Below are 14,300 nucleotides of genomic sequence, written 5' to 3'. Positions count from 1 at the left end.
CAATTTTTAATTCAAATTAAGACTTGACAGTAGTTATAATGCTGGTTTTTATTGAATGTACTGCAATTACAAGTGGGGTGACACAGTAGCTAGGCAGTTAACACTTTCGCCTCATAGCAAGAAGGTCACTGGTTCGAGTCCCAGCTGGGTCAGTTGGCATTTCTTTGGGGAGTTTGCATGTTCTTCCCGTGTTCGCGTGGGTTTCCTCCAGGTGCTCTGGTTTCCCCCACAGTCCAAACACATGTGCTATGGGTGAATTTAATCAACTAAATTGGCCGTAGTGTATGTGTGTGAATGAGTATGTATGGATGTTTCCCAGTACTGGGTTGCAGCTGGAAGGGCATCCGCTGTATAAAACATATATTGGATAAGTTGGTGGTTCATTCGGCTGTGGCGACCCCCTGATGAATAAAGGGACTAAGCCGAAGGAAAATGAATGGATATATGAAAAAGTATTAGTTTGATTGCGTAAATAGCCAATCTTTTTAGTTATATCATCTAAAATAAAGCCTTAAAATACAACGCTGGTCTTAAATTGTGTCTCTTAGGGTGCTTTCACACTAGCACTTTTTCCACACCCGGGTTCGTTTGACGTCAGAGTATGATACATTTACAGTAGCTAGTGTGAACGTGTCTTTCCAACTCGGGTGCGCACCCACAAACTGTACCCGAGTCCGCCTGAAAGAGGTGGTCTGGGGTGCGGTTTGCTCAAACTCTGGTCCGGTTCACTTCTAGTATGAATGCAATCATTCCAAATAACGGAAGTTAACCGCCCACTGTACAACAAACTTTAGTTTTCATAACGTTCATTCGTGTGTGTGTGTGTGTGTGTGTCATGTACTGTATCTTTGTGACAAGTGGGACTGAGCCAGGGCAAGCACAGTGATAATGTCTGCTTGTCTCCTCCAAAAACAGCTTCTGCAGATATCACGTTATGTTCTGAACGTTTGTAATATTTTTTGTAGCAGACAGTCGCAAGTCACGTCAACAATGTCCGTACGTTTTTCCATTTTGGTGCTTCAAAGAGCATAGAATCACCAAGAGGCGACACTCTGTTGCTGTTTGGGAAAGAGCCACTAGATGAGAGCGCGTCACACGGCGGCAGCCATTTTGGAATGAAAATTCCAATAGAACAGCAGCACAGACAACTAACGTTAGACAGAATGAATTACAATATTGAGTTAAATATGAGAGTATGAGTTAAAATACTATATATATATATATATATACTCAGCATGAATGAGTACACCCCCTTTGAAAAGTAACATTTTAAACAATAGCTGCGTCCCAAATCGCATACTTATGCACTATTCTACGCCATTTTGTAGTATAAATAGTGTAAGAAGTACGTTCACACTAAAACTCTAAACTCTACTCTCGCACTTTAATTACCCGGATGATGCACTAATTCAGCCGATAAAATGAAGTGTGTAATGATGGACACTTCACGCACTCAACGACCGCAGCTTTGCTCACATAGCGGAAGGGGCGGAGCTATTGGGCGCATATGTTGGATAACAGAGTACATGCCGAGCTAGTATTTTTCCCATTCTGATAAACTTCCGGTGACCTGTTATTGTGAGTTTTTTCCATTTTATACGGTTCCTTTTACAGCATCGAGGTTGTAATGTAATTGAAAATACATTCAGGCAAATAAACTTTGGCATTCATTTAATTGTTCAAGCGTAAAACGAGACAAAAAGCTGTTTACTCGCACGTGACCATCAGAATCGGCAGGCTAGCGCAGAAGCTCCATTTTTGCATTGGCATACAATTGACCGGAAGCACTTAACCCAGGTTACTGGCAAATTTAAAGTCCTATTAGCATGCTTCGGCATGTACCCTACTCTATTTATTTTGGATTGTGAAAGCAAAATTCTCCTACAAGATTGATTATAGCGCCTCCCGATGGTGAATGCGGTTATACTCATGGCAAGTATTATTTGATAGTTTGGTCATTTATTTCACTGATTTGGCAACCGCCAAACGTCATCAGGGAAACAGTTTGAATTTCCACTTAGTAAAAAACATTAGTGCTCCATTTGGGACGACACTACATACATATACTATGCTGTTGAGTGTGTAAGTGCATAAGTACATTGTGCATGAGTGCATAGTGTGCCATTTGAGACGCAGCTAATATCTCAATGAAAACAGACAATTTCCAAAATCTTGACAAGACTAAGTATACTATATCTGGTATCTAAAATATCTTTTTTTACTTATAACATGAAAGTAAGGTTAACAAAATAATTTGGATTACTATTTTATTTTTTAGCTTTACTCAAATTAGAGTGATACAAAAACTGAGTATACCCCACAACAAAAACTACTTTATCTAGTTTGTATGGCCTTCATGATTTTTTATGACAGCATAAATATAAAAAATGATGAATTTATGTGTCAGAATTCAATCATTTTGGACAGTGGCTTTTTACATAAAAACTGTTTTATTCTTTCTTTAAGAGACAACACTGGAAAAATACTATTCTAACATAATACTGCAACAAAAAGTACTGTCAATCTGTCATCAACAAATTATGCCAGTGCATAAACTATTAAATTAAAGTAATTTAAAGAAATTTCACCTAAAAGTGACAGTTCCAAGAAAGCAAATATGGTTAAAATATATTAAACAAGTCTGTAAAATTAAATATAAAAGTGCTGATAGCCAGTCTTTGATTGTACTGTGAGTGTTGTATTGTTGTCAATCAGGATGTATTTCAGCTTTAATGCGCTTTTTAAATAAATAAATAAAAAACAAAGCAGCTGCTTGCCATCGCGACGGCAATAAGATCCAATGGACGGCCGATCGCTTTCACTCTAAAATGGCGGAATCGCGAGGCTGTTGCTGGGCGCTGCTGTTGCAATGGAACGTTCTATTGAGTGTCGCTTCTTGATGATTCTAAGTACTTTGGGCGCATTGCTTTTGTGTCTGTCACCTAGCAACAGTGGAACACACAACAGCAGCTCGATGACGCAAGTGTATCGGGTTCAGAAGGAAAAAAAGACAATTGCTGCGTCCCAATTCGCATACTTATAATACACCCTAAAAGTATGTACTTTTTTTGTGAAGGAAAAGGTTGATCTTGTGCGTCCATCATGTTTGTAGTTTGTTTACACTTTTCACCCGCGTTTGTAGTTCTAAATCGAATTCATGTCCTACGCGCAATGTATTGTGGGCAATATCAGCGGTTAGAGTATGGACGCTTCTACACTTCTAGTTTTTACCGGAAATAGTAAACCATACGAGAACCTTTGGCATACTCTTTTCAACATACAACGATTTGGGACATACTAATTCTACTTTCAAATATTATTTAGGACGAATAGTATTCGAACTGGGAAGCAGCAAAAGGCTGTTTCTCAATATGCGGTCTTGCGTCCTCGTGTTCTCGTGCAACGTCATCATCAACTGCCAAAGTTCAGTTCCAGTACTTAAGACCGCAAGAACGGAGGACGCGTGAAACTTCCCGGATGTGTTCTTGATATCGAAAACGCACCGATGCAGACTTGGAGTAGCGAACTCGCTCTAGAAGTCCCAGAAGTCATTGCGACTGGAGGTGGAAAGCGCAGCATTTTATATAGACTTATTATTAAGGTTCAGCGATATCACTTATTTACCTCAGGAGTTTCCCTAAATGAAACGGTAAATATAAAAATTACCATGAAAGTTTTAATAAAGGAAAAAACAAATGAAGGGTGTTTACTTGTTGAAATTCGTATTAAAATCTGTTTTATTTAGATTGTGCAACAGATATCTGCACAAGTCTTTATGCATAGCATATATATTCAAAAAGGGGAAGAACAATAAATCATTGTATATATGCTGTAATGTTTAAATAATTTTCCATTAAAAACGAGTGAAGGTCACGTGACCATCAGGAAGAATGCAGCATCTCATTCCTCAGAGTATATGTTCTCTGTTCTCATGGTCTCCTCAGTTTGTTCTTCCGAGGACACCTGGCAAGATCGGTCTCCACAAGAATACAAGTCCGATCTCTGCGTTCTTGGAATTGAGAAACAGCCACTGGCGTTTTTAATGGAAAATTATTTAAACATTACAGCATTCATACAACGTTTTTCCCCTTTTCAAAATATATACTATGCATAAAAACATTATAAATATATGTAGCACAATACAAATAAAACAGATTTTAATATGAATTTCTGCAAACAAACACCTTTAATGCGTTTATGCCTTTATTAAGATTTTCATGGTAATGTTTAATGTTATACTTTCACTGTCTCATTTAGGGAAACACCTGAGATAAATAAGTTACATCTCTAAACTTTAATAATAAATTTATATAAAATGCTGCGCTTCCCACCTCTTTTATTCAGCCGCAATGATTTCTGGGACTTCTCGAGTGTGTATTCTGCTCAAGTCTGCATCGATGCATGCTCGATATCAAGAACAGATCCGTAGCAATTTTGCAAATAAAGATAATCTTAAAAAAATCAAAACAATCTTACACAATATGATCTTGCAAAGTATTGTATTCTTAAATCTAGACCAATAACACATTTTTTTGGTAAGAAATAAGATTGTAACTCTTGAATAGATAAGACGTTTTTGCAGTGTAAAATGGAAGTAAATGCATCTCACTTCTAGTTTCTAATAAACTCATCCGGTGCCTTTGGCAGGCAGCCCAAGTACTCACAGCACAGCCTGCCTTTTTCACCAGCGCACACTTTTCTTGCACTGTGAAAACTGCCAGCATGGGGTGGCACAGTCACTTCTGGCGAGAGGATGCTGTCAGTCTAGATCAGTGAGAAGCAGCCTTCGATTTCAATTAACTCTCATCTGCCCTAGACAGTCACCATGACGGCCACGTTAAGTCAAGAAGCAGGTGGGTGGAGAAGGGATGAGAGATGGTGTAAAAATCATACCTGTCATCGTAGAGTACTTCTGTAATGGAGAGAATGTGGCGTTAGTTGTGGTAAACACAGCGAAGCTCCATGCATATGCTAGTTCAGTCTGGAATGGAGGATGGGAGCAATGAGGCATGTAATATCCTGGAATGGAGGAAATGGCTCTTTTTTCGATACATAATAAATTTGTTCTCGGCTCTCTGCTCTAAGTTTCTATTAGCAATGACGCTAATTGTCTTATTCAGAAAGGCATGAATAATGACTTTAAAATGGAAAACATACCCAACGGATACAAAATAAATAAAAATTATACATTATTAAAAAAAAAAAAAAAGGAATTTAATAAAGAATGTATAAATGTATAATTTTTATTTTAAAAATCCAGTTCAGGTTTGAGATTGGTATACAGTTTTTGACATAATTTAGTACACCCCTTTTGAAATTTTTTGGATCATTTTATCAGTAAATATATTCAATAATTTTGGTTCATTTAAAAAAAAAACTGTTTTATTAAACAGTTATATCCATTTAAATAAGAGTTTGGTCATCTAACAACTTTAGGAATTGAAAACAATTCAAAAACTTTAAAAAGTTACACATTTAAACTAAATTTGATAATTTAATTTTTTCTCTTAATTTTCCCTGTTTAATACATTTTTATTTTACAGTTTTTATATTTATTTTTTGATATTTTTATAGCAAATTTTTGGATGTGATCTTAAGTTTTTTGTCTCCAGTTCTGGCTTTGGTACTGAAAAATCTAATGTATATACACAAATCTATTATTGTAAAGCATCCTATAAAAAAATATTGCTTTAAAAGAGAGAGAGAATTTAAATGTGAGGGGTGTACTCATTTATGCACTGGATATGGTCTGGTTTTGACATCATTCTTTATGCTAACCAAGGCATTATTTATTTGTCCAGTTGTCCATATTTTTGTCCAAAATACAGTTATAAATACAGATATATATATAAAAACACACATATATATATATATATATATATATATATATATATATATATATATATATATATATATATATATATATATATATATATATATATATAGTATGTTTTTATTTGAATTCACTTTTTTAAATTCTATTTAGTCTAGTCACCAGTTTCTCATCCTTTTTAAATTATGATTATGTGCAGATTTCATGCTTGAAAAGTTCATTGATTCATTCATTTTCCTTCGGCTAAGTCCCTTATTTATCAGGGGTCGCCACGCAGCGGATGCCCTTTCAGCCGCAACCCAGTACTGGGAAACACCCATACACTCTCAGTCTCACACACACACACTGTTACAACTTAATAAGGTGTCTAGGGAGAAAAAACATTTAGGAAATTATATTATTACTGAATAGAAAGGGTGGATACAATCAAGGACAAACACTTTTAATACGTTTATTCGTATGTAAGTAAATATGATAAAGCCAGCAAAAGAGGGGCATGACAGCTTTGTAAAGTGAAACTGAAAATAAATAGCTGCTCACAGAAATATAACCAAACCAAAAGTCACAGGGGCAAAAAGGAACTAGAGTGGACCAAAGTAAAGAACTAAACAAAGCCAACTGCAACATAAACTACCAAACTAACACGATCCTCTCTAAACTTACAAAAAAATGTGAAAAAGAAACTGAAATCTTCAGTGTATACGACACCATAATAATTATACACTACAGCCAATTTAGTTCAATCAATTCACTTATACTGCATGTCTTTGGACTGCTGGGGAAACCGGAGCACCCAGAGGAAACCCACGGGGACACATTGGAGAACTTGGAAACTCCACACAGAAATGCACACGGAAACTGACCCAGCAGAGACTCGACCCAGCGACCTTCTTGCTGTGAGGCGACAGTGGTAATCACTGAGCCACTGTGCCACCTTGAAAGATATTTGTTACTTTTATTATAGTTATATATTTCTCTGAATCCAAAATAGATTTGAAAAAGTAATAAATAATGTAACAATTTAACTTGTACTGTACTTGCTGTATAAAAGTATAAATGTTTCTTTTTTCAGAAAAAAACACATCAATATCTCACATTTTAACTTAAAATAATTCAAATGAAAAATTATCAAATTTGTTTTTCATATATAGTTTCTATTTAGCAGATTACCCTCATATAATTTCTTAAAAGAGCTGTTATCTTTTTACAAATGATATGAGGTTGATCTGCTAAATAAAAAATATAAAGAAAAAGTATGTGAACCCTTTGTGATTACTTGGATTTTGGCATAAAGTTCACAAAACATATGTTCTGATCTTCATCAAGTCACAACAATAGAAAAAGTGTGGAATTAGTTTAGTCTGTTTAAACTGATACCACACAAATATGATATGTTTTAATGTTTGTTTATTTTTTAACACAACATGTAAACATTTAACAATGCAGGGTGGAAAAAATATGTGAACCTATGGGTTTAATAACTGGTTGACCCTCCCTTGACAGCAGTAACCTCAACCAAGCGTTTCCTCTAGTTACAGATCAGACCTGCACAACGATTTGGAGAGATTTTGGACCGTTTACTTTTTACAAAACTGTTTCAGTTTAGCAATATTCTTGGAATGTCTGGTGTAAATGGCTCTCTTGAGGTCATGCCACAGCATCTCAATCAGGTTGAGATCAGAACTCTTTTTGGGCCACTCCAGAAGGTGTATTTTATTCTGTTGAAGCCATTCTGTTGTTGATTTACTTCTATGCTTTGGGTCGTTGTCTTGTTGCATCCTGCAATTTATCCTGCAAAATGAGGCAACAAAGCACCTCAAACCATGATGGCCCCTCCACCATATTTTACAGTCGGGATGAGGTTGATGTTGGTGTGCTGTACCTTTTTTCTTCACACATAGCATTCATTGTGTGTTCTTTGCAAACAACAACATTTTGGTATCATTCATTTCATACACTTTTTCCACCCTGCACTGTGAACATGTTTACATGTTGTGTTCAATGAAAACATCTAATGTTTGTGTGGTATTAGTTTAAGCAGACTGTGTTTTTTATTGTTGTGACATTGATGAAAATCAGAACACATTTTCTGTACAATTTATGCAGAAATCAAAGTAATCCCAAAGGGTTCAACTTTAATTGAAAAATAAATTTACTAAAGACATGCATCTTCAATGTGAATTAAATCTATTTCTACAACAGATAAAGAAACAAACCTGTAATTACACTGTTTACACTGTGCTTTATTGCACACCCATAGTATCTAACAAACAGAAAATCCCATCTAACCCAGATTAGTGGACAGATGCCCCTCAACAGATGACGCGGTGGCGCAGTAGGTAGTGCTGTCGCCTCACAGCAAGAAGGTTGTTGGTTTGAGCCTCGCCTGGGTCAGTTGGCATTTCTGTGTGGAGTTTGCATGTTCTCCCCGTGTTCGCGGGGATTTCCTCCGGGTGCTCCAGTTTCACCCCACAAGTCGAAAGACATGCGGTACAGGTGAATTGGGTTAGCTAAAATTGTCTGTAGTGTATGTGTGTAAATAAGAATTTATGAGTGTTTCCCAGTGATGAGTAACAGCTGGAAGGGCATCCGCTGCGTAAAACATATGCTGGATAAGTTGACGGTTCGTTCCGCTGTGGCGACCCCAGATTTATAAAGGGACTAAGCCAAAAAGAAAATGAATGAATGCCCCTCAACAATAAACAAACAGGGCTTTTGGAGATGAATTCTGGAGAAATGTGGAGGTGTTCTTCAAGGGAGCAGTATGAGATCACAGTCTGGGGAGAGGAGGTGCTGCCCGAGGTTGTTTACCTGAGCTCCTGAATCAGGGGGGATTCGCTGTGCTGCACCCTTGTTGGGCAGGAAGCTCTCAGTGGGGAACAGCCTGAGGTGGAGGGTGGTAAACATGGCCATCCCAGCAGACTCCACAGGAGCTCCAGCAGACACCTGACGATTACAATGGATAACAATGGTGAATCTCTTAATACAGTATACATAACTGGCGAAAAAAAAACATGATACAGCAAGAATGTTTAAATCAAAGAGTTTAAGATGTGCCCCTAAAGATTACTGATACATTCTATAAAATATGACTGGGAAAATCATGTCTTTGTGATGCTACAAGTGTATCAGTTGAGATTAAAAGATCCTGTTAAATGAGAACAAGATGTGGGTTCAAACTCTTTGTCATTAGTTAAAACCATTATAATAAAGAAAGCCAACATTCTGTATACAACACAAAGCTTCCTTAAAGGGCAAATAAGATACAGAAGGGAACAACTAAAACAACTAAGACAAACATATAAATTAATGCAACTATAAAGACAAAGATACATATAAATAAATAATGTATGTATTATCCAGTATGTATATATATATATATATATATATATATATATATATATATACATATATATATATATATATATATATATATATATATATATATATATATATATATATATATATATATATATATATATATATATATATATATATATTGTGTGTGTAGGAACATCTGCCTTTACATACACATAAAGCTCAATAAACTTTTAAACTTTAATCCATAGGGTTTGATATAAAGTTGGCCCACCCTTTACAGCTATACAGCTTGTCCGGTGAAGAATAGCAAAGAATAGTTTCAGAAAGTGGGTAAGACATAAACAAAAGGCAAAAAATAAAATAAACAAGTGAAAAACAGTGTGAGAATGTGGTAAAATCTGAAAAAATCTTTTGTTTTTTATGGATTGCTTTCGAAAACACTGTCGGTTGGGTTTAGGAAAGTGGCTGGGCGGGTCAATCGGTGCTTTTTAAAATACTATTGATTGGCTTTAGGGAAGGAGGAGGGTGAGTCAATCAATCCCTCAGTCAGTCAGTCAGTCAGTCAACAGCGGCCCTGATGGATTTAGGCGAGAACAGCAGGCATGAATGGTACTTGCAAGAGAAATAGGAGATCTCAAACAGCATACACGGTGGCCTCTATTGAATTTGCAAAAAATAAAACTGCAAAAAACGTAGCTCCTGTGACGTATTTGGTGCTCTCCAGAAATGTATATAGGGATAAGTTTTTAGAATGAGCCTGGATCACTGTCTGTGATCTTAAAATCAATATCCAAGTAAAATTATACTTTAGACTAAATTATAATAAGTACATCTAACATTGGGCTATGCTATTGCTAGCTATGTTATTTTCAATAATGAAGTAAACTATATGGAGGTGCTATAAATTATAGCACAATGCTATAAACGGCTATAAATGCCACACAAGATGGTAAAAACACAATTCACATTAGAAACACATAAAAACTGAAAGCACATAAACAGTACCTTTTCTCCATGTGGTTTAAAGAAAACATATTACTTTGGTGAATAAAAAATGTTTTTACGTTTACCTAGGTGGTTAGATTTTTTGCTTTAAAGCAAATTAAATAAAACATTTTAAAATCGCTTTTTTTCACTTAAACCAATATAAATTGTACTTTGAACGAAAGACACAGTTTCCCTTTTTTTTAGTGTGCTGACAGATCAGATGATTGACAATGCCATAATAATAGCCATTTTCCATCAAACAAAAATATGTATGATTTTTTTTCCTTTAAGTTTACTCTCGTTAAACGCAGTAAATGAAGATGTAATGTGCCATCTGACTTGAATTAGTTCATTTTAATGTACAGTATAAAGTTAACACTTTATTCACATTGCACATTGGCCTCTGAGGCTCACAACCACCTTGTAATTTAGGATACATTCCTTAAATGTATTGTTTTGTCCTTGTGCCTGTTAAAAAAAGTTTATATCTGACACATAAGGGAAAAGGATATTTTTTTAGGGTAAACACCAAACGACCCTATCATAGAAATCTAATGCAAAACACTTTCAACGTCTCTAAGATCCTGCCAAGCACTTTGCATAGAACCAGACAGCACTACTACTTATAATACAATTCATTTGTTCCAGAATCAGCTCCAACAGCACACTAGATGTTCCACACTGTAAAAAAAACTCCTTGTGGTTGGCCAGGCTACAGAAGGCCATTGTACCAGCACTGTGGCCAAAGATCTACAATCTGGCACCTGTAAAAGCCATACTGAAGCAACATGTGGTCAAAAACTCAACTTTTCATTTCACGCCATTTCATCCTACGATGGCTGCCTGAAGCGATGATAAACACCACACCAAAAGCCCCATTCCCTTTTTGATTTAAGACTCTTTCCTCAATCCCTCAGTGCGAATATTCCCTGAAAACACCCTTTGTGCTCGATTCCCACATACGATATAAATAATATGTCTGTGGTTACTGTAGGTGAAAGTATGAACATACCACTAAACGGGGAGCTTAAGATTCAAAGAAAACAAAAAGGAAGGTCAAAGTGCTCCAAATACAGAATGGCAACTTACTATAAAGAGTTCTGAAGCCTTGCCTCAACGGATTACATCACTCCATTGTAGTTATAAGCAGGACACAAATGATCAGCGTTCGCTTCCAGAGGATGTGTGTCCGAGCCAAAACACAGTTCCATATGCATCCTGTTGGATCCATGTGTCCTTCATATCATCTCCATTCACTTTGTTCCTCAGCCACTGAATGTCGATCGTATAGCATTCAAGGCTCAATCTATACACTATTAGCTGTTAGCGGAGAGATGGTTTTCATATCCTGCTTGGACTCAGTTGAAGGAGTGAGAGGGACGGGGGAATTACTTGGCGTGGGTGAATTTAGAATGGTGAACAATGGCAAGACTTTTGGCTTGTAATGAAAGTGAAATTTAAAAAATTTTTGAAAATAAAAGCTACTCTCGAGAATACACAAAGGAAATAAAGGAATATAATGTGTTCACTACAAGTTAAGCACAATGGTTGTGGATTTGTGGCTTCATGTTCATTAAAACAAATGAGCTGTATTTCTACTTGCCACACAATCGAAAAAAGTAAGCAAGACAGATACACTCACTCACTCGCTATCCCTTGGCTTTGTCCCTGATTTATGTATAAGGTGTCACCACAGCAGAATGAACCACCAATTACTCTGGTGTTTGCTTTGTGTGACTGATGCCCTTCCAACCAAAAAAATCTAGGGGAATTACCAACCTACAAACTACCAAACATGTCGTGTTATGCGGTAAGATGCCAAAATCAATAGTCCAAAAGTAGAAAACTTAAATTTACCGTACACCACACTGCTTTTAATGCCAACCGCAGACGTCTTTGGCTAACAGCCATCAGAAGAGCTGAATGGAGTGAGGACCTAATTAAAAATGCTCGACTCTGCAGTTCTCATTTCATATCAGGTAAGGTAAGTTCACGCTATGCTGAATCATACACATTACTTGTTTTGGATTGCAGCAATGATTTCAGCAAAAACAGTTAGATATGGTTAATTAAACTGCGGACACTGAATGCTTAGAATGAAATGTAAAAATCTAAGTTCACATACCCTGCCGTACAGGTTCGCTGTCAGAATGCAGCTGTTTTGCTTGTTGATGATTACTCAGGCCTTGTACAGTTCCGTCCTCTTTCCTTGTCTTTGGCTAGGCAGAACCTCGGTTTTTAGCAGTATGTAGTTTTGAATCTGGTAATCATGGAACATTATTATTTCTTTCACATGACCACACAGAACAACACTGTAGGCATCCACAGACTTGTAGGCCTTTAACTTCTCTCTTGTAAAATCACTTGGAGTTTCAATGAGATAGTTGTATATTTCGGGCTGGATGCTTGGCCCTTTAGTCTTATCCAATATCCATTGGAAGGGTGCTAACGCAACTGGACTTTTCAGACGAACGCCGCTCACTTTAACGTTAATTTTGCCGAATAACTGTGTCACTGGATGACAAGCTGTTGTAATACGTTGAAAGCATTATGTAAATAATATATATATATATATATATATATATATATATATATATATATATATATATATATATATATATATATATATATATATATAAATAAAATATGTAATCAATATAACTTATCTCTAATACAACAACAAACTCTGAACCGCATCGGATCTCATTGCCTCGTTGTAAATGCTAGAGCTCCCATTTGTTTTCTGCACCCTTGATGTGTGTGCAGCCTGAATGTTTACAAACCGGTAGTTAGCCTATAGCCACAAGATACAAATATAAGTGATTTTAATATCACATTCGTTTTTATATATTTTTTTGTGTTTCCACTGTTTGTGGAAATATTAAATTACACTGTAAAAAGTAATTTGTTTAAAAAAAAAATTGGAATTTTATCGCATTAGTACTATTTACTAATGTAGAAAGGTAATTCTTACTTATACCAAAGACTGTAGAATACACAAGACATGTCACTTGTATAGTTTTGAATGGGGAAAAGTGTAAAAGTCAACATGGCGAATGAAGCCCCACCTACTAGTAGAGGAGCCAATCAACGATCGCTATAGACTGATGATTTACCAGGGGAGGGGCTCGGACCAAATGTGAGATTCTGCAGATTTTGTGTGATTCGAATGTTTAGAAATGAAACTAAAGAGGCAGTGTTTTTTAATTTATTATTTTATTGGTGATTCTAATATGAAATTTAATCGTAAGCTTGGAAAGCAATCTGGGAGAATTTGATGTTTCACCATTCAAAAAAATGCACGAGAATACTGCCCGAGAGGCGTTTCAAAGATGGCCACCGAGTGAAATTACTTGTTTAAAAGGGACTTTGCTTATACAGTCACATTTAATTAGGTCAATTATATCATCTTAACTGTATATCAAGTATTATTTAGTAATGTAGTTAAAGTAATTCTTACTTATACTGAGTTACATTTAGTTAGGTCAATTAAATCATCTTAACTGTACATCAAGTATTATTTAGTAATGTAGTTAAAGTAATTCTTACTTATACAGAGTCACATTTACTTAGGTCAAATAATTTATCTCAAATTTATATCAAGTATTATTTTCTTATGTAGATTTCTCAGCTGGAATTCCAAAATCATCAATGTTCAATAAGTATATACAATACCACAACTGAGTGAAAAAATAGCAACCTGAAAACCACACAAGGAAAATGGCAACTTTATGAAGTGACACGAGACACAAAACACATGCTTTTTTGAATAACCATTATAATATACATGAATATATTGTAATGACCTGGCCCACAGGACTTTAGCCGGGTGCATGGAAAAAAGGGGTAGAGTTATTTTATGTGTTATATTAGTTAAATACATGGGTTGTTTAGTTATAAACTTTATGTGTGTTTATGTTAAGTTGGCTTCTGTGTTTTAAGCCCAATATTTCTTTGGTAAATAAAATTTTAGTCATCACCATCAACGAGGGTTGTGTGTAAACAGTGGTATAGTCGTATAAAATGCTGTTCATGTTTGGAGCTCAGAATAAAAAGATAAACTGCTGAAAGTGCTGTCTCCTACCTGCTTATTCTGTCAGATTTCTGCTAACAGGGACACTCAGGGTCGTGCGGTGTATGGAACATGGGTGTTCTTCTC

Source organism: Danio aesculapii, chromosome 18, assembly GCF_903798145.1.
Source record: "Danio aesculapii chromosome 18, fDanAes4.1, whole genome shotgun sequence".
In the NCBI taxonomy this organism is placed as follows: Eukaryota; Metazoa; Chordata; class Actinopteri; order Cypriniformes; family Danionidae; genus Danio; species Danio aesculapii.
This window is presented reverse-complemented; position numbering follows the sequence as displayed.